Genomic DNA, 20,091 nt, shown 5'->3' with positions numbered 1-20,091 from the left:
GCTGCGCCACCTTCTCCTCCAGCTCTTTCTTGGCGGCCTCTGCGGTTGCGGCAGCGTCCTTTACTTCCTTGAGCGCCCCTCCAAGTGCTTGCTCGCGCTTGGCAAGCTCCTCCTCGTAGCTGTCGAGGTTGGCCTTCCATTGCACCAATTCGCCTTCTCGCGCGGACTGCTTCTCGGCGGCCAGCGTTTGTTCCTCCTCAGCTTCGGCCTTCTCGAGAAGGAAGGCCGTGCGCTCCTCGGCGAGTCGCTCCCGCTCCTGTGCCAGGGACCGGAGAGCTTCTTGATTGTGGCCCCGGAGCTCCTCCGCGCGCTTCTCCATGTCAACTCCCGCCTTCGCGACAAGCGCTTCCCGGGAAGCCAGCTTGGCTTGCCGTGCGCGGTAGAGTGACAGCAGCTTCCGCAGCAGCTGCTCCTCCTCAGGCTCGCCACTGCTGCTGCTGGGCGCGTCGACCAACGACAGTCCAGCAAAGGTGAGCACCTCCTCATCAAAAGTTTCCCCCTCGACCGGCGCCCTAGAGCTCGACGCCCAGGGTAGCTTGATGAAGATATCGTCACCGGCCTTCAAGTAGGCGCCGGGCTGGGGCTCCTCGGAGCCCGGCTCCGCAGAAGCGGCAGAGGGATCGGCGGTCGGCGCAGCGCCTGGCGCTCCTGCGGCCTCAGGGTCGTCAGTGCGATCGCCCGACCCCTCGTCGGCTTCTGCGGCGGCAGCCTTGGCGGCCTCCTCGCCGGCGGTCTCATCAGCACCGACCCCTTCCTCGCCAGCGCCCTCTGTCTCCATTGGCTCAGCAGCAGTTGGGTCTGAAGAACGAATAAGGGAAAAAATCAATCAAAAATCCAGGAGAAGAACCCAAGGGAAAGTTTTTGGACAAGTGAATTACCTGTGCCAAGACCTGCAGTTGCGGTCTCGGCCACCACAGGATCGACGGTGCTGCCCCTTGCCGGAGAGCGCTCCCTTACCGGGAACTCCTCCCTTGGCGGCGTAGTCGAAGCAGATGGCACTTCGGGACCAGCTTCCGGGCGCTCCTGATATGGCTGCTCTGCTCCTACACAAATCTACAAGCAAGATGTCAACAAAGGAAAAAGCACTCATGCGCGCCTGACAGCAGAAAGCTAACTATGAACTTACGCTGGGGGCTGCGCTGGGGGCTGCTTTGAGGAGTGGTTGCCGGGTCCGTCAAGGTGGTCTCGGACCCACCCCCTGCTGACACGGTGGGGTCATCTTCGATGACAATCACCGCGGCCTTGGCCCTCTTCGCCGCTCTCTGGGCCAGCGTCCTGAAAAGAAAGGAGTCCAGATTGAAGCAAGTCAGATATAAGATAAAAACAGCAAGATTGAAGAACTACAAGAGCACCAAAGAAACTTACTCTTCTTCCTCCTCGTCGGAGCTGAGCGCGGAAAGATCGAAGTCCGGCTCCCCTCCGGTGCGGCGAGGCGGAGGAGTAGGATCCCTTGCCCTCTTGGCGGGGGCGGTGGCGGTGGCCCGGGAAGATCCCGCTCTAGTTGCCGCTGCTACGTGAGGCGCTCCCGCGGCAACATTGCTCGCCGCGGTAGAGCGTGTCGCACGGCTCGGCGGCTGTTGACCCGGCTGCCGCCCCGCTATGTCCGGCGCCCTGCGAAGACGCCTTCTTGGCGGGGCCGGGGGCTCCGCCTGCGGCAAGTTTTCTGAAGGCTCGGGCTCTTCCTCGCCGGCCTCGCTCGACGCAGCTTCAGAACCGGCAGGCTCTTCCTCACCAATAAACTCCGCGCGCTCGGCGAGGTTTGCCGCCTCTGCCGCCTCCGCCTCCTCCACAGTGAACCCGAACGCGCCCACGGCAGCTGCGGCCGCAACCTCTTTCGCCCTAGTGGCGATGCGCTGTAGCTCCTCATCGGTGGTGTCACAGGTGAGGCTCTTCTGCTCATCAGCGCGGACCGGCACTTCTTCCAAGTTGTCGAAGAACGCTTGCACGACGTCATCCGCAGGCTCTGGCCAAGTTGGAACGATTCCGTGTGAATCGCACAACGGCATCATGGCGCGGATCCGGTCAAGCGAAGAATTATTGCACAATGGAACGACGGCCCTCCCCAGCGTGAATGGGTGCTGGGGATCGCGTTTGAACAACTCCAGGAGCATTGCATCCAGCTCCATGATGGTGAAGTTGTAGTTGAGGCCCGGCCGCAGCCTCATGATGTCCGCCGAGTTCTTGAATTCCTAGGCGGGCCTCCCCCTCTCCTGCAGGGGGGCGATGCGGCGGCGGAGGAAATCTGCGCCTACAGCACCTACAGTGAGCCCGGCAAGCCTGAGGCGAAGGATCCTAGTAATGGCGATCTTCAGCCTCTCGTCTTCCGGGGCCACGTTGCTCCAGTCATTGCCGCGCACTATTGGAGCTTGGCGCACGGCGGTGAAGGGCTGCGGATTCTCCTCGACGATCCAGCACCACTCCGCTCTCCACTCCTCCCACTTGCTGCGGAGCTCACCCTCCAAGTACGCCTCCTTCTTGCCGACTCTCGAGATCCAGGTGATCCCTCTGGCAAGCGGCTCTCCTCTCTCTACCCGAGGCATGAAGAAGTGGCGGAAAAGGGCAACATTGGGGTGGACTCCGACAAAGTTTTCGCACAAATGTGCGAAAACTGCCATGGTCAGAACGGCGTTGGGAGTGAAATCAAGGAGGCGGAGGCCGTAGGTGTTCATGATATCACAGAAGAACTCCGAGAAGGGCGGGCAGAGCCCGCAATAGAAGAACAGCGCGAAGAATGGGTACCCGTTTGAAGCCAGTTCCGAAGCAGCGACCGGGAGTACCCTCGTGCGCGGATGCGCACGCGTCTCCGTCGCCCAAAAGAGGTAGAAGTACTCCCTCAGCTCCTTCACGCTGAGCTGGGGGGAGAAGATCGCCCGCTCCTTCCGCAGCGCCGCGAGCCGCTGCGCCTCGGTCGACTTCACGCCCTTTCCCTTGTCGGCTTTCGGAGCCATGGCGGAGGTGGTGGGGGAGGTCGACGGCGTTGGTGATGCTGGTGGCAATGGAGGGCGGAGCGCTGCTCTCTCGGCTTCGAGAAGAAGGGGGGAGCGGCGGAAGTTCGTGAAGATGGAGTAGTAGCAACCAGCGAGGGGGAACGAACTGCCCCTTTTTCCTCTGCTTATAAAGAGGGACGGGGCAGACGTTTCGCCCTTTCGAATAAAGAACCACCCACGATCTCTCCCACGACGCCGCATTCAACGCGTGCCGTTAGGGGAGAGCGCGGTGGATATGGAGTGAGATTCGGCGTGGCCCAGCCCGCGTGTGCCCGTGCCCTGTCTTGGGCCTGGCCCAACAGCGCTCGGCACCGTGTCTGGCCCAGGCCCGGGGGCTCCTGTCGGTGTACTAGAATAGAGGTACCCTAGTACCCCGAACTTGTGCACGGGCAGTTGCAGCACCCCGCGGCAAGGCTTGCCGGGCTAACACCAAGATCCTCCATGGTTCCCTTGGAGCCATTCAAGAACAAAGTATTTAAGCTCAGGAGACAAGGCCCCGGCAAGAGGAGCTTGCCGGGAAGGCCAACCAAGGCACTCCAAGGAACTTGCCGCGACGCGCCACGCACTCCGGCAAGGCAACAAGGCCCCGGCAAGAGGAGCTTGCCGGGAAGACCAACCGAGGTACCTCGAGGCCCGGTGAGCGGCAAGCTTCCGGACCCGACAAGATAACAGCAGCGGCAAGGCGCTTGTCGCGGCAGGCGGCCACTCTGTGCCCACGCTCCAGCGCATCCACCAACGTGTCGCTCTGGGGGCCTCTCCAGGCGCGCGTGGCGGGAGGCTGTGCAGCCAGCGGTGCACAGTGGCATGCGAAGCTGACAAGATCGCCATCGTGGCGAACGGTGGCGCCCCTAACGGTCCTTTTCTGCACTGTTTGGGCGACTCAAACGGGCATTTAATGCCCTTGTCCCCTGTCGTCAGGGTTAGGTAGGGTGCACTGTACAAGTAACTGTACCAACCACCTCACTTTTTACATTTGTACCCTTCTCTGCGTTGCCACCTGTCGGTGACCCCTTTAGCGTATAAAAGGAGGCCCATGCGCAACGTAGAGGGGGTTCGAGAGGTTCGCGAGATTCGACTAGTTCGGAACCCAGAAAAACACTACGCTCTCTCACTCTGGAGCAAGAACACAAGATAATCAAACAAGCAGCAGTAGGAGTGTTATCTCTCCGGAGAGCTCCGAAGCTGGGTAAACTGCTCGTGTGCTTCGCCTCGATCTGCTCTTTGTGTGATCTGCGCCCCCCGCCGAACCGAAAGGGGCTCGGTCCGCCGGCCCCATAGGTGTTCGTGGATCAGTTTCCCCCGACACACTCCAAAGTCACTAATAGAGGAGAACAAACGAAGAGATTATGGTAGGGTATGAAACCACCTCAAAGTTATTCTTTCCAATCAATCCGTTGGGCTATTCCTATAAGTGTCACAAACAGCCCTAGAGTTCGTACTAGAATAACACCTTAAGACACAAATCAACCAAAACCCTAATGTCACCTAGATACTCCAATGTCACCTCAAGTATCCATGGGTATGATTATACGATATGCATCACACAATCTCAGATTCATCTATTCAACCAACACATAGAACCTCAAAGAGTGCCCCAAAGTTTCTACCAGAGAATCATGACGAAAACATCTGCCAACCCCTATGCATAGGTTCATGGGCGGAACCCGCAAGTTGATCACCAAAACATACATCAAGTGGATCAATAGAATACCCCATTGTCACCACGGGTATCCCACGCATGACATACATCAAGTGTTCTCAAATCCTTAAAGACTCAATCCGATAAGATAACTTCAAGGGGAAAACTCAATCTATTACAAGAGAGGAGAGGGGGAGAAGCCTCATAAGATCCAACTATAATAGCAAAGCTCGCGATACATCAAGATCATATCACCTCAAGAACACAAGAGAGAGAGATCAACCCGAGGGAGAACTACTCCCTCCTCGTCATGGAGAGCACCGGGATGATGAAGATGGCCACCGAAGAGGGATTCCCCCTCCGGCAGGGTGCCGGAACGGGTCTAGATTGGCTTTCAGTGGCAACGGAGGCTTCTGGCGGCGGAACTCCCGATCTATTGTGCGCCCCGATCGTTTTAGGGTATATGGAGATATATAGGTGGAAGAAGTACGTCAGGGGAGCCACGAGGGGCCGACGAGGGTGGAGGGCGCGCCCAGGGGGGTGGGCGCGCCCCCCTACCTCGTGGCTTCCTCGAAGCTTCCTTGGCGTGGACTCCAAGTCTCCCGGGTTGGTTTCCTTCCAAAAATAAGTTCCGCAAAGTTTCAAGTCAATTGGACTCCATTTGATTTTCCTTTTCTGCGATACTCTAAAACAAGGAAAAAACAGAAACTGACACTGGGCTCTGGGTTAATAGGTTAGTCCCAAAAATAATACAAAAGTGTATAATAAAGCCCATAAACATCCAAAACAGAAGATAATATAGCATGGAGCAATCAAAAATTATAGATACGTTGGAGACGTATCAGCATCCCCAAGCTTAATTCCTGCTCGTCCTCGAGTAGGTAAATGATAAAAATAGAATTTTTGATGCGGAGTGCTACTTGGCATAATTTGAATGTAATTCTTCTTAATTGTGGCATGAATATTCAGATTCGAAAGATTCAAGATAGAAGTTCATATCGATAGAAAAATAATAATACTTCAAGCATACTAACTAAGCAATCATGTCCTCTCGAAATAACATGGCCAAAGAAAGTTCATCCCTACAAAATCATATAGTTTAGTCATGCTCCATTTTCGTCACACAAGAATGCTCTCATCATGCACAACCCCGATGACAAGCCAAGCAATTGTCTCATAGTTTAGTAATCTCAAACCTATAAACTTTCACACAATATATGAGCGCGAGCCATGGACATAGCACTATGGGTGGAATAGAATATGATGGGGGTTATGTGGAGAAGACAAAAAGGAGAAAGTCTCACATCAACGAGGCTAATCAATGGGCTATGGAGATGCCCATCAATTGATGTCAATGCAAGGAGTTGGGATTGCCATGCAACGGATGCACTAGAGCTATAAATGTATGAAAGTTCAACAAAAGAAACTAAGTGGGTGTGCATCCAACTTGCTTGCTCACGAAGACCTAGGGCACTTGAAGAGGCCCATTGTTGGAATATACAAGCCAAGTTCTATAATGAAAATTCCCACTAGTATATGAAAGTGACAAAACAAGAGACTCTCTATCATGAGGATTATGGTGCTACTTTGAAGCACAAGTGTGTCAAAGGATAGTAGCATTGTCCCTTCTCTATTTTTCTCTCATTTTTTGGGCCTTATCTTTTTTATGGCCTTTCTCTTTTTTTTTGGGGGGGGGCTTCTCTTTTTTTATTCCTCACTTGGGACAATGCTCTCGAAAATGATGATCATCACACTTCTATTTATTTACAACTCAATGATTACAACTTGATGCTAGAACAAAAGATGACTCTATGAATGCCTCCGGCGGTGTACCGGATATGAAATGGACCAAGAGTGACATGTATGAAAGAATTATGAACGGTGGCTTTGCCACAAATACTATGTCAACTATATGATCATGCTAAGCATTATGACAATGATGAATGTGTCATGATAAACGGAATGGTGGAAAGTTGCATGGCAATATATCTCGGAATGGCTATGGAAATGCCATAATTGGTAGGTATGGTGGCTCTTTTGAGGAAGATATAAGGAGGTTTATGTGTGAAAGAGTGTATCATATCATGGGGTTTGGATGCACCGGCGAAGTTTGCGCCAACTCTCGATGTGAGAAAGGGCAATGCACGGTACCGAAGAGGCTAGCAAGGATGGAAGGGTGAGAGTGCGTATAATCCATGGACTCAACATTAGTCATAAAGAACTCACATACTTATTGCAAAAATCTACAAGTCATCAAAAACCTCGGCACTACGCGCATGCTCCTAGAGGGATAGATTGGTAGGAAAAGACCATCGCTCGTCCCCGACCACCACTCATAAGGAAGACAATCAAATAACACCTCATGTTTCAAATTTGTTACATAACGTTTACCATACGTGCATGCTTCGAGACTTGCAAACTTCCACAAGTATTTCTCAAATTCACAACTACTCAACTAGCACGACTTTGATATTATTACCTCCATGTCTCAAAACAATCATCAAGCATCAAACTTCTCTTAGTATTCAACACACCCATAAGAAAGTTTTTACTAATCTTGAATACCTAGCATATTAGGATTAAGCACATTACCATGTTGTTTAATACTCTCAAAATAATCTAAGTGAAGCATGAGAGACCAATAGTTTCTATAAAACAAATCCACCATCGTGCTCTAAAAGATATAAGTGAAGTACTAGAGCAAATGACAAACTACTCCGAAAGATATAAGTGAAGACAAATGAGTAGTCGAATAATTATGCAACTATGTGAAGACTCTCTAACATTTAAGAATTTCAGATCTTGGTATTTTATTCAAATAGCAAGCAAAACTAAATAAAATAAAATGACGCTTGAGGGAGTCCTGGATTAGGGGGTATCCGGACAGCCGGATTATATCCTTTGGACGGACTGTTGGACTATGGAGATACAAAATTGAAGACTTCGTCCCGTGTCCGGATGGGACTCTCCTTGGCGTGGAAGGCAAGCTTGGCAATACGGATATGTAGATATACTTCCTTGTAACCGACTCTGCGTAACCCTAGCCCCCTCCGGTGTCTATATAAACCGGAGGGTTTAGTCCGTAGAACCAACAACAACAATCATACCATAGGCTAGGTTCTAGGGTTTAGCCTCTTCGATCTCATGGTAGATCAACTCTTGTAATACTCATATCATCAAGATCAATCAAGCAGGAGTAGGGTTTTACCTCCATCAAGAGGGCCCGAACCTGGGTAAAAACATCGTGTCCCCCGTCTCCTGTTACCATCCGCCTAGACGCACAGTTCGGGACCCCCTACCCGAGATCCGCCGGTTTTGACACCGACATTGGTGCTTTCATTGAGAGTTCCTCTGTGTCGTCATCGTCAGGCTTGATTGCTCCTTCGATCATCGATAGCAATGCAGTCCAGGGTGAGACTTTTCTCCCCAGACAGATCTTCGTATTCGGCGGCTTCGCACTGCGGGCCAACTCGCTTGGCCATCTGGAGCAGATCGAGAGTTACTCCCCTGGCCACCAGCTCAGGTTTGGAAGCTTAAACTACACGGCCGACATCTGCGGAGACTTGATCTTCGACAGATTCGAGCCCCTGCCGAGTGCGCCGCACGGTCACGATGAGCACGATTTAGCTCTACCATCGGACAGTGTTCAGGAGACCGCACCGGCAACCGCTCCGACCCTCAATTCGGAGCCAATTGCACCATCCATGGACGGGTGGATAGACCCCAGCATGGAGGTCGCATTCTCAGCGGCGATGGAGCCGAGTATCGACCTTACCCTTCACGAGAGCCGTGATGCCAAACTGCCGGATTCTTCCCCGGCCACGGACTCCGAATCGCCTGCGCCCATGCCTATCGAATCCGACTGGGCGCCGATCATGGAGTTCACCTCCGCGGATATCTTTTAGTACTTGCCCTTCAGCGACATACTAAACTCATTAAGATCCCTCTCCTTGTCAATAGAGTCTTGGCCGAACTATGTCCAGCAGGATTGGGATGTAGATGACGAAGAAATTCGCCGCCCACCCACCACCCACTTAGTAGCCACTGTCGACAATTTGACCGAAATGCTCGACTTTGACTCCGAAGACATCGACGGTATGGACGACGATGCAGGAGACGAACAAGAACCACTGCCCACAGGGCACTGGACAGCCACCTCATCGTATGATATATATATGTGGTGGACACACCCAAAGAAGGCAATGGCGACAGGACAGCGGAGGATGACCCCTCCAAGAAGCAACCCAAGCGCCGACGTCAGCAGCGCTGCTCTAAGTCTCGCCAAGGCAAAAGCGGTGATACCAGCACAGGAGATAATAGCACTCCGGACAGTGCCGAAGATGACGACAATCCCCTCCAGCAAGATTTAGAGCAGGAGGATGGAGAAGCCAGCCCTCCCGAGAGAGCGGCAGGTGGAGAGGTGGAGGATGATAATTACATGCCTCCCTCCGAAGACGAGGCAAGCCTCGATGATGACGAATTTGCCGTGCCTGAGGATCCCGTCGAGCAAGAGCGCTTCAAGCGTCGGCTTATAGCCACGGCAAATAGCCTTAAGAAAAAGCAACAGCAGCTTCGAGTTGATCAAGATTTGCTAGCTGACAGATGGACTGAAGTCCTTGCGGCCGAGGAATATGAACTCGAACGCCCCTCCAAGAGTTACCCAAAGCGCATGTTGCTACCCCGGCTGGAGGAGGAAGCATTAAAACCTACATCTCCAGCGTATGACGCGGCTGATCGGCCACCTCGTGGCCGCGACGGAGAGGCATTTCAGCCAAAAGCTCAGCCCGCACCCCGACGCCACTCAAATAAAAATGTCAAGGCATGGGGAAAGACGCTAGACCTGCGAGATGTATTGGAGGACAAAGCAAAACATGCAAGATCGATCTTAGGATCACGAGGGCGTGCCACTATGCGAGACGATAACCGTCACGCCGGATACAGTAAAAGTAAATCCGGCCGGGCCGAACACAGCTGACAAGACTCATTTGAGCTGCGTCACGATATAGCCCAGTACAGAGGCGCCGCACACCCCCTATGCTTCACAGACGAAGTAATGGATCACCAAATCCCAGAGGGTTTCAAACCCGTAAATATCAAATCATACGACGGTACAACAGATCCTGCGGTATGGATCGAGGACTTACTCCTGCACATCCACATGGCCTGACGATCTACACGCCATCAAATACCTCCCACTCAAACTCAAAGGACCAGCTCGGCATTGGCTCAACAGCCTGCCAGCAGAATCCATTGGCTGTTGGGAAAATCTGGAAGCCGCATTCCTCGACAACTTCCAGGGCACTTATGTGCGACCACCAGATGCCGATGACTTGAGCCACATAATTCAGCAGCCAGAGGAATCGGCTAGGCAATTCTGGACACAGTTCCTGACAAAGAAAAATCAAATTGTCGACTGTCCGGATGCAGAGGCCCTAGCAGCTTTTAAGGACAACATCCGCGACGAGTGGCTCGCCCGGCACCTTGGCCAGGAAAAGCTGAAATCTATGGCAGCCCTCACGACACTCATGACCCGCTTTTGTGCGGGAGAGGACAGCTGGCTGGCTCGAAGCAATAACATATCAAAGAACCATGGTACTTCGGATACCAAGGATAGCAATGGCAGGTCACGTCGCAACAAACACAAGCGCCGCATCAACAGCGACAATACCGAGGATACGACCGTCAATGCCGGATTCAGAGACTCTAAACCCGGTCAGCGGAAAAAGCGATTCAAAAGAAGCACTCCGGGCCCGTCCAGTTTGGATCGTATACTCGATCGCTCGTGTCAAATACACGGCACCCCCGACAAGCCAGCCAACCACACCAACAGGGAACGTTGGGTGTTCAAGCAGGCCCGCAAGTTAAATGTCGAAAACAAAGATAAGGGGTTACATAGCGATGACGAGGAGGAGCCTCGGCCGCCAAACACCGGAGGATAGAAGAGGTTCCCCCCACAAGTGCGGACGGTGAACATGATATATGCAACCCACATCCCCAACAGGGAGCGGAAGCGTGCGCTAAGGGACGTATATGCGTTGGAGCCAGTCGCCCCAAAGTTCAACCCATGGTCCTCCTGTCCAATCACCTTCGATCGCAGGGACCACCCCACTAGTATCCATCATGGCGGATTCGCCGCACTGGTCCTAGACCCAATCATCGACGGATTTCACCTCACTCGAGTCCTTATGGACGGCGGCAGCAGCCTGAACCTGCTTTATCAAGACACAATGCGCAAAATGGGTATAGACCCCTCAAGGATCAAACCCACAAAAACGACCATCAAAGGCGTCATACCAGGTGTAGAGGCCCATTGCACAGGCTTAGTCACACTGGAAGTGGTCTTCGGATCCCTGGATCACTTCCGAAGCAAGGAGTTAATCGAAGATTAAGTCCTGTTCCGCAGTGGCTATCACGCACTGCTCCGGCGAACCGCATTTGCGAGATTCAATACAGTACCGCGTTATGCATACCTCAAGCTCAAGATGCCAGGACCTCGGGGGGTCATCACAGTCAATGGAAACACAGAGCGCTCTCTCTGCACGGAGGAGCACACTGCGGCCCTCGCAGCAGAAGCACAAAGCAGCCTCTTCAGGCAATCCACCAGTTCGGTGATTAAACACCTGGACACCATCAAGCGCGCCCAGAGTAATCTGAAACAAGACCGCCTGGCACGTTCCGAGCTCGCATAGCAATGCGGCCCCCACCCCAGTCCCAGCCAAACAGCGAAATCTGTGCCACGCGTACATAATTACGCATTGAAAATACCATGGGCATAGGTGGGGGGCACGACTATGGCACGCCCAAAATGCGGCTCAACCGCACTAGCGGCTTCCCGCTTTGTTATTTTTTCTCTCTTTTAGGACTTTACTCTCTGTAAACCTCGTCCGGCAGTACGATTACCGGACACACGATACAACAACCAAGGAGGCAGAAAGCTACGTCGCACCATGGAACTCGCAGGTGGTCTCTGATAACGAGTGAAATACCTGCTTTAAATACCATTCCTCAGCTTGCCCTTGGAGGGGACATGTCAAATAGTCCTACTTTTTGCTTATCTCACTACTTGTATCATTCTGCTTCGACGCACCTTTTTGAAAAACAATGCATAGCACTAGACTATTACCGCATTCTCTATTCTTTTTAATATATATGTTCATTCATGACATTCAGCACCCGTACACTCTGGTACAGCCAATACGCCAGGGGCTCAAGCGTACCCCATAATACGGCATGAGAAGTCCGAACACTTTTGACAGTGCGGCACCCCGAACTTATAGCATTATATGCATCAGCTCTGAATCATGTCTTGGGTCAATAGTTGGGTTTGCCCGGCTCCCATGTTTTGGTACCTTACGTTCCGCTATATCGGCTAAGGTAGCACTGGGAGAACTACTGCGATTGTGCCCCGCTTCATCTGGGCAAGCACCTTAGTAGAGAAAGCTAAAACTGACTGTCATGATAAGGTGAGAGATGGTCGCTGTTCGAGAGGTCTCGAGTCCCTAAAGACTTATGCCGCTTAGGGCAAGGAGTCTGCTTTGTCCGGCTTAGGCGTGTATAGCGCCCCGAATTCGGCCTTCCGAATACTAGGGGCTTCGCCAAAATTTAAAATTGTAGACTTCTATGGCTAAGTGAGAGTGATAAAGCATTATAGTCTGATTGCCTTGTTCGTTGTGCTGAGCACCTCCCTCGAAGGACCCAACAATGGGAAAAAGAGTGCTCAGATTTATCCTGAACACTCCAGCACTCGTGGCATGGGGGCAGAAGCAGACGACTGGCCATCTCTCAGATTTGATAAACAGCCGCACAGAAGGTAATATTTTAAATTCAAACAAGTGTTGCATAGCGCACATGAACAAGTTTTCATAATACAGAATCACACGAGCAAGTTCATTCAAAAATTACATCCTTCGCACACTCGTCCGCCACAAGATGGGCACCCTTCAGGACACCCTCATAATACATTTCAGGGTGGCGATGCTCCTTGCCCTGCGGTGGCCCCTCCTTCACCAGCTTCTCAGCGTCCATCTTGGCCCAGTGCACCTTCGCACGGGCAAAAGCCCGGCGGTCACCTTCGATGCAGATGGACTGCTTTATGACTTCCAGCCGTGGGCATGCATCCACAAGCCGCCTCACCAGGCCGAAGTAACTGTTGGGAAGGGAGTCGTCAGGCCACATCCGGACTATAAGGCCCCTCATGGCCTTTCGGCCGCCTTGTGCAGCTCGACCAGTTGCTTTAGCTGGTCGCTCACAGGCATCGGGTGTTCGGTCCCTGTATACTGAGACCAGAACAAATTCTTCGTCGAGCTTCCCTCCTCGGCCTGGTAGTACTTTGCGGCATCCGACACGCTGCGGGGAAAATTTGCGAATGCTCCTGGAGAGCTCCGGACTCGGGTAAGTAACAAGTAATTTACTTTCACATGCTTGTTTTGCATAATGAATGCCTTACCCGCCGCTATCTTCCTCATCGCCTCAATTTCCTGGAGGGCCTTTTGGGCTTCAGCCTTGGCATGCTTTGTGCTCTCAAGGGCCGCGGCAAGCTCGGACTCTCGCGTTTTTGAGTCAAGCTCCAAAGTCTCGTGCTTCTTCACGAGAGCCTGGAGCTCTTGCTGCACCTCGCCCACCCGTGCCTCTTGTTTCTCCTGCTCGGTGCGCTCCTTGGCCGCTTTGTTTTCGGCCTCGGACAGCGCTCGCTTCAGGGTCGCCACTTCGGTCGTGGCCCCTGGCACATCCATGATGATCCTATCATCTTGCAGCCACATCTTTTATATATATATAGACAAGGTATTACTTACCTTTGTTCTCCTCGAGCTGCCTCTTGGCAAGGCCGAGTTCTTTCTCGGACCGCTCGAGGTTCTGCTTCAGTGCGGCGACCTCCGCAGTCAGTGCGGCAGAGGTCAGCAGCGAAGCCTGCATACGCATATAGACATACTTGTATTAGACTCCTACAGATATTATTTGATCCTCTATTTGGCTTTTTTTGTGAACACCAAACAGAGCATCAGGGGCTACTGTCTATGCGGTAATATTTTCCAATATTTTAAATACTTACCTCAAAGCCTGTTAGAAGGCTGGCACAGGCTTCAGTCAATCCGCTCTTGGTGGACTGAACCTTCTTGATCACCGCACTCATAGTAGTGCGGTGCTCTTCATCAATGGAAGCACCGCGAAGCGCTCCCATCAGGTTGTCCGGTGCCTCTGGATAGAGAGAGGTCACCAGCACGGGCGGCTTGCCCCTCTTGGTAGGGGGCCGCCTGCCGGAGTCCGGAACCACTGGAGGTTCCGGCGCGGTGTTCGGCTGAGGGCCGAACTTGGAGCCCTTGCGAGTCTTGCTCCCTTTGCGCCTAGAGTCCGGAAGGTCGCCCTGAGGCGCCTCCAGGACTACCTCCCCTCGGTTCGGTGCCCCTTGAGACAATACCTCGACATTGTCCGTAGGGCGAGGAGAGGAGGCGGTTGGAAGTGACTCGCTATTCATATCCGACGAGTCCAAGGAACCGTCCGATGAGGATACGTCGATGCGGGCTCGGGGCGGACTGCATGATCATGTTCGACGTTAGGAGAAGCAGTGCAATAAAATTATGCTATGAGTTACTCTGGTATCCAAATACTTATGACTTCGCCAGGGGCTTGGCCCTGAGTAACCACTCGTCTTCGCTGTCGACGGCGGTGGTGGAACAGTCCAGAAGGAGAGTCCTTCCCTTCTTAGACCCTCCGGCCTCCCCGGTTGGGGCGGCCTTCCTTTTCTTGTCTCCCCCGGCTAGAGGGGGAGAACCGTCATCTTCCTCCTCCTCGTTTTCACGGAGGAGTGCGTCTCGGAGTTACCAGACAATGAGTCCGATACCACCTGGCGTCGGGAACTCTTTCGGGTTCCCGTGGCCTTCTTTTGGATCTTCTTCTCCGGCACCTCATAAGGAGCCAGAGTCCGCATCTCCGTCAGGAGAGCGTCTGCAGGGTCTTCGGGAAGAGGAGCCGGACAGTCAATCTGCTTTGATGTCTCCACCCAGTCTTGTCAAAGGCATGGGAGCTCAGACCCTGTCGGTGTTCTAGGAACGGGGGTCCCCAGACTTGCCTGCCTGCGGCCTGCGGCGTGGCTCGAGTGGGGGCCTAGTGGGGCCCGGCCACATCAGCTCAAGCTCAAGACCCTCGCAAGGGGCCAAGCCTTGCGGGGCGGACGACATGAGGCTTCCTCAGGAGCAGCCTCATAAGGCAGGCTCGTGAGGAGGCAGAGAGATCAAGGCAGGGGTGCCTCGCGAGGAGCCCGTGGCGCAAGCCATGACGATCGAGATTAGGCATGCGCCAGGCCGGCGCCGGCCTGTGCAGTGTCCTTGTTTCCCCTTCGGTGCAAAGGGAGCAAGCACAGGCCAATGCATCAGGCAAAGGTTACCATTCCGGTGCAAGGAGACCAAGACCAGCAGAGCGGCAGGACGGAGGTCACCGTGGAGCCCAAGACAGCGTCATCACCAGTGCTTTTGGTAGCCAAAGACCACCTTTGGTCAGGATAACTTGTACTAGATGTTCCCCTTTAAAATGGCCAATTGTTGGCGCCCTTCCCGCTCATTTTTTGGGAAGAGGACCAGGGCCTCTATAAATAGGACTAGCCCCCGAGTGAGGAAAAAGAAGAAGGGAGAGGAGAAAGAAGAAGAGAGAGGTCCAGAGAGAAAGAAAGATAGAAGCGAAAGAAAGAGAGAAAGGTCCGGACCAAGTAGAACACACTGCACCAGCTCAAGAACACCTCTCGTGAGGCCGTCCTTCCTCTGTATTGTTCATCATCAGCCCTGAGGCAATCCACTACACCACACACTGGAGTAGGGTATTACACCACATCGGTGGCCTGAACCAGTATAAACCTCGTGTCCCTTGTGTGTTCTTCTTTCTAGCCTAGATTTCTTGCGAGCCATAGAAGCGCGAGTCGGTAGGGGAAAGATCTCCGTGCGCACCCCAGAGTTCGAACCTTAAGGGTCTGCCGGAACCCAAAATCCGACAGACCCCGCACATGGTTAAACTACGGAAAATAAATACCCTACGAGGCGTACAAAACTTACCAGATTCGCAGGGCGCGTCGCGCTTAGCCCGCGGTCCTCGGTTAGGGGAGGGGGGACCTCGGCGCCCTTGAAGAGCACCTTCCAGACGTCCTTATGCGTCGTGTCAAAGAGCTCGCGTAGAGTCTGGTGCTGGACCGGGTCGAACTCCCATAAGTTGAAAGCCCGTCGTTGACACGGGAGGATCCGGCGGAAGAGCATGACGTTGACTATGTTGACAAGCTTGAGTTTCTTGCCTATCATGTTCCGGATACACTTCTGGAGTCCGTCCAGCTCCACCGATGAGCCCCAAGACAGGCCCTTCTCCTTCCAGGAAGTGAGCCGCGTGGGGATTCCGGATCGAAACTCGGGGGCCGCCACCCAGTTGGTGTCGCGCGGCTCGGTGATGTAGAACCACATTGATTGCCACCCCTTTATGGTCTGCACATAGGAGCCCTCGAGCCATGTAACGTTGGGCATTTTGCCCACCATGGCTCCACCGCATTCTGCTTGTTGGCCGCCTACTACCTTCGGCTTGACATTGAAGGTGTTCAGCCACAGGCCAAAGTGGGGCCGGACGCGGAGGAAAGCCTCGCACACGACGATGAACGCCGAGATGTTGAGGATGAAATTCCGAGCTAGATCATGGAAGTCCAGCCCATAATAGAACATAAGGTCGCGGATGAATGGATGGAGGGGAAACCCCAGTCCGCGGACGAAGTGGGTGAGGAAAACCACCCTTTAGTAAGGTTCCGAGGTAGGGATGATCTGCCCTGCGGCTGGCAGCCGGTGCGCAATATCCGCGGCTAAGTATCCGGCCCCGCGCAGCTTTTTGATGTCTCCCTCCGTAATGGAGGAGACCATCCACTTGCCACCCGCTCCGGACATGTTTGGAGAGGGTTGAGGAGAAGGATGTGGACTTGGGCGCTGGAGCTCGAGTGCGCGAGAATGGATGAGCAAGGAGGAAGAAGGCGTGGGTAGAAAAAGGTGAACCCTTATCCCTTTATAAGGGCGGACGAAACTATGCGCCCCCACCAGCCTGGTAAAACTCGCTTATCCCCCAAGCGCCGTAATTGATGGCGCGGTTGGGTTACCCACGTCCGTATTGATGGGAATCCCGTAATAAGGGGACACGATCTCTGCTTCGACAAGATGTGCCAAGGAAACCGCCTCGCGAAACACGCTGAGGTTGGTTGTGAAAAACGATTCGAATGGTGACCTAGCTGTGGTGTGATGTCACACTGCGGAATGCGTCGGCACATTAGATTTGTGAAAATAGTATTCTCTCTACAGTTGTATGTGGAACTTGTTTTGCAGAGCCGGACACGACCCTCATGTTCAAAATCTTCTATGAAGTATTCAGAGGAGGAACCCGCCTTGCAATGCCGAAGACAATCTGCGTGCCGGACTCATCGTCATTGAAGCCTGGTTCAGGGGCTACTGAGGGAGTCCTGGATTAGGGGGTATCCGGACAGCCGGATTATATCCTTTGGCCGGACTGTTGGACTATGAAGATACAAGATTGAAGACTTCGTCCCGTGTCCGGATGGGACTCTCCTTGGCGTGGAAGGCAAGCTTGGCAATACGGATATGTAGATCTCCTTCCTTGTAACCGACTCTGCGTAACCCTAGCCCCCTCCGGTGTCTATATAAACCGGAGGGTTTAGTCCGTAGGAGCAACAACAACAATCATACCATAGGCTAGCTTCTAGGGTTTAGCCTCTTCGATCTCGTGGTAGATCAACTCTTGTAATACTCATATCATCAAGATCAATCAAGCAGGAGTAGGGTTTTACCTCCATCGAGAGGGCCCGAACCTGGGTAAAAACATCATGTCCCCCGTCTCCTGTTACCATCCGCCTAGACGCACAGTTCGGGACCCCTACCCAAGATCCGACGGTTTTGACACTGACAACGCTCCAAGCAAAACACATATCATGTGGCGAATAAAAATATAGCTCCAAGTAAAGTTACCGATGAACGAAGACGAAAGAGGGGATGCCTTTCGGGGCATCCCCAATCTTAGGCTTTTGGTTGTCCTTGAATATTACCTTGGAGTGACTTGGGCATCCCCAAGCTTAGGCTCTTTCCACTCCTTATTCCATAGTCCATCGAATCTTTACCCAAAACTTGAAAACTTCACAACACAAAACTTAACAGAAAACTCGTAAGCTCCGCTAGTATAAGAAAATAAATCACCACTTAGGTACTATTGTGAACTCATTCTAAATTCATATTGGTGTAATATCTACTGTATTCCAACTTATCTATGGTTCATACCCTCCGATACTACTCATATATTCATCAAAATAAGCAAACAACGCATAGAAAACAGAATCTGTCAAAAACAGAACAGTCTGTAGTAATCTGGATCAAACGTATACTTCTAGAACTCATAAAATTCTCAAATAAATTGGTGGACCTGAGTAATTTATCTATTAATCATCTGAAAAAATAATTAACTAAATAGCACTCTCCAAATAAGAATGGCAGCAATTCTCATGAGCGCTAAAGTTTCTGTTTTTTACAGCATGATCAACAAGACTTTCCCCAAGTCTTCCCAAAGGTTCTACTTGGCACAAACACTAATTAAATGCATAAAACCACATCTAAACAGAGTCTAGATGAATTATTTATTACTAAACAGGAACAAAAAGCAAGGAACAAAAATAAAATTGGCTTGCCTCCCAACAAGCCTTGTCGTTTAACGCCCCTAGCTAGGCATGATGATTTCAATGATGCTCACATAAAGGATAAGAATTGAAATATAAAGAGAGCATCATGAAGAATATGACTAGCACATTTAAGTCTAACCCTCTTCCTATGCATAGGGATTTTGTGAGCAAACAACTTGTGGGAACAAAAATTAACTTGCATAGGAAGGTAAAGCAATCAAAACTTCAAAATTTTAAGCACATAGAGAGGAAACTTAATATTATTGAAATTCCTACAAGCATATGTTCCTCCCTCATGATAATTTTCAGTAGCATCATGAATGAATTCAACAATATAACTATCGCATAAAGCATTCTTTTCATGATGCATAAGCATAGAATTTTTATTACTCTCCACATAAGCAAATTTATTATCATGGATAGCAGTGGGAACAAATTCAACAAAATAGCTATCATGTGAGGCATAATCCAATTGAAAATTAAAATCATGATGACAAGTTTCATGGATATCATTATTATTTAAAGCATACATGTCATCACAATAATAATCATAGATAGCAACTTTGTTCTCATAATCAATTGGAACCTCTTCCGAAATAATGGATTCATCACTAAAAAAAGTCATGACCTCTCCAAATCCAGTTTCATAAATATAATGATCATAAATAGGAGGCATGCTTTCATCATAATAAATTTGTTCATCAATACTTGGAGGACAAAAATATCATCTTCATCAAACATAGCTTCCCCAAGCTTGTGGCTTTGCATATCATTAGCATCATGGATATTCAAGGAATTCATAATAACAACATTGCAATCATGCTCATCATTCAAATATTTAGTTCCAAACATTTTAATGCATTCTTCTTATAACACTTTGGCACAATTTTCCTTCCCATCATACTCACGAAAGATATTAAAAAGATGAAGCGTATGAGGTAAACTCAATTCCATTTTTTAAAGTTTTCTTTTATAAACTAAACTAGTGATAAAACAAGAAACAAAAAGATTCGATTGCAAGATCTAAAGATATACCTTCAAGCACTCACCTCCCCGGCAACTGCGCCAGAAAAGAGCTTGATGTCAACTACACAACCTTCTTCTTGTAGACGTTGTTGGGCCTCCAAGTGCAGAGGTTTGTAGGATAGTAGCAAATTTCCCTCAAGTGGATGACCTAAGGTTTGTCAATTCGTAGGAGGCGTAGGATGAAGATGGTCTCTCTCAAGCAACCCTGCAACTAAATAACAAAGAGTCTCTTGTGTCCCCAACACACCCAATACAATGGTAAATTGTATAGGTGCACTAGTTCGGCGGAGAGATGATGATACAAGTGGTATATGGATAGTAGATAATGGTTTTTGTAATCTGAAAATATAAAAACAGCAATGTAACTAATGATAAAAGTGAGCGTAAACGGTATTGCAATGCGTTGAAACAAGGCCTAGGGTTCATACTTTCGCTAGTGCAAGTTCCCTCAACAATAATAACATAATTGGATCACATAACTATCCCTCAACATGCAACAAAGAGTCACTCCAAAGTCACTAATAGCGGAGAACAAACGAAGAGATTATGGTAGGGTACGAAACCACCTCAAAGTTATTCTTTCCAATCAATCCGTTGGGCTATTCCTAGAAGTGGCACAAACAACCCTAGAGTTCGTACTAGAATAACACCTTAAGACACAAATCAACCAAAACCCTAATGTCACCTAGATACTCCAATGTCACCTCAAGTATCTGTGGGTATGATTATACGATATGCATCACACAATC

This window comes from Triticum dicoccoides, chromosome 4A, assembly GCF_002162155.2.
Source record: "Triticum dicoccoides isolate Atlit2015 ecotype Zavitan chromosome 4A, WEW_v2.0, whole genome shotgun sequence".
In the NCBI taxonomy this organism is placed as follows: domain Eukaryota; kingdom Viridiplantae; phylum Streptophyta; class Magnoliopsida; order Poales; family Poaceae; genus Triticum; species Triticum dicoccoides.
The sequence above is the reverse complement of the archived record's forward strand: the minus strand, read 5'-3'. Positions refer to the sequence as shown.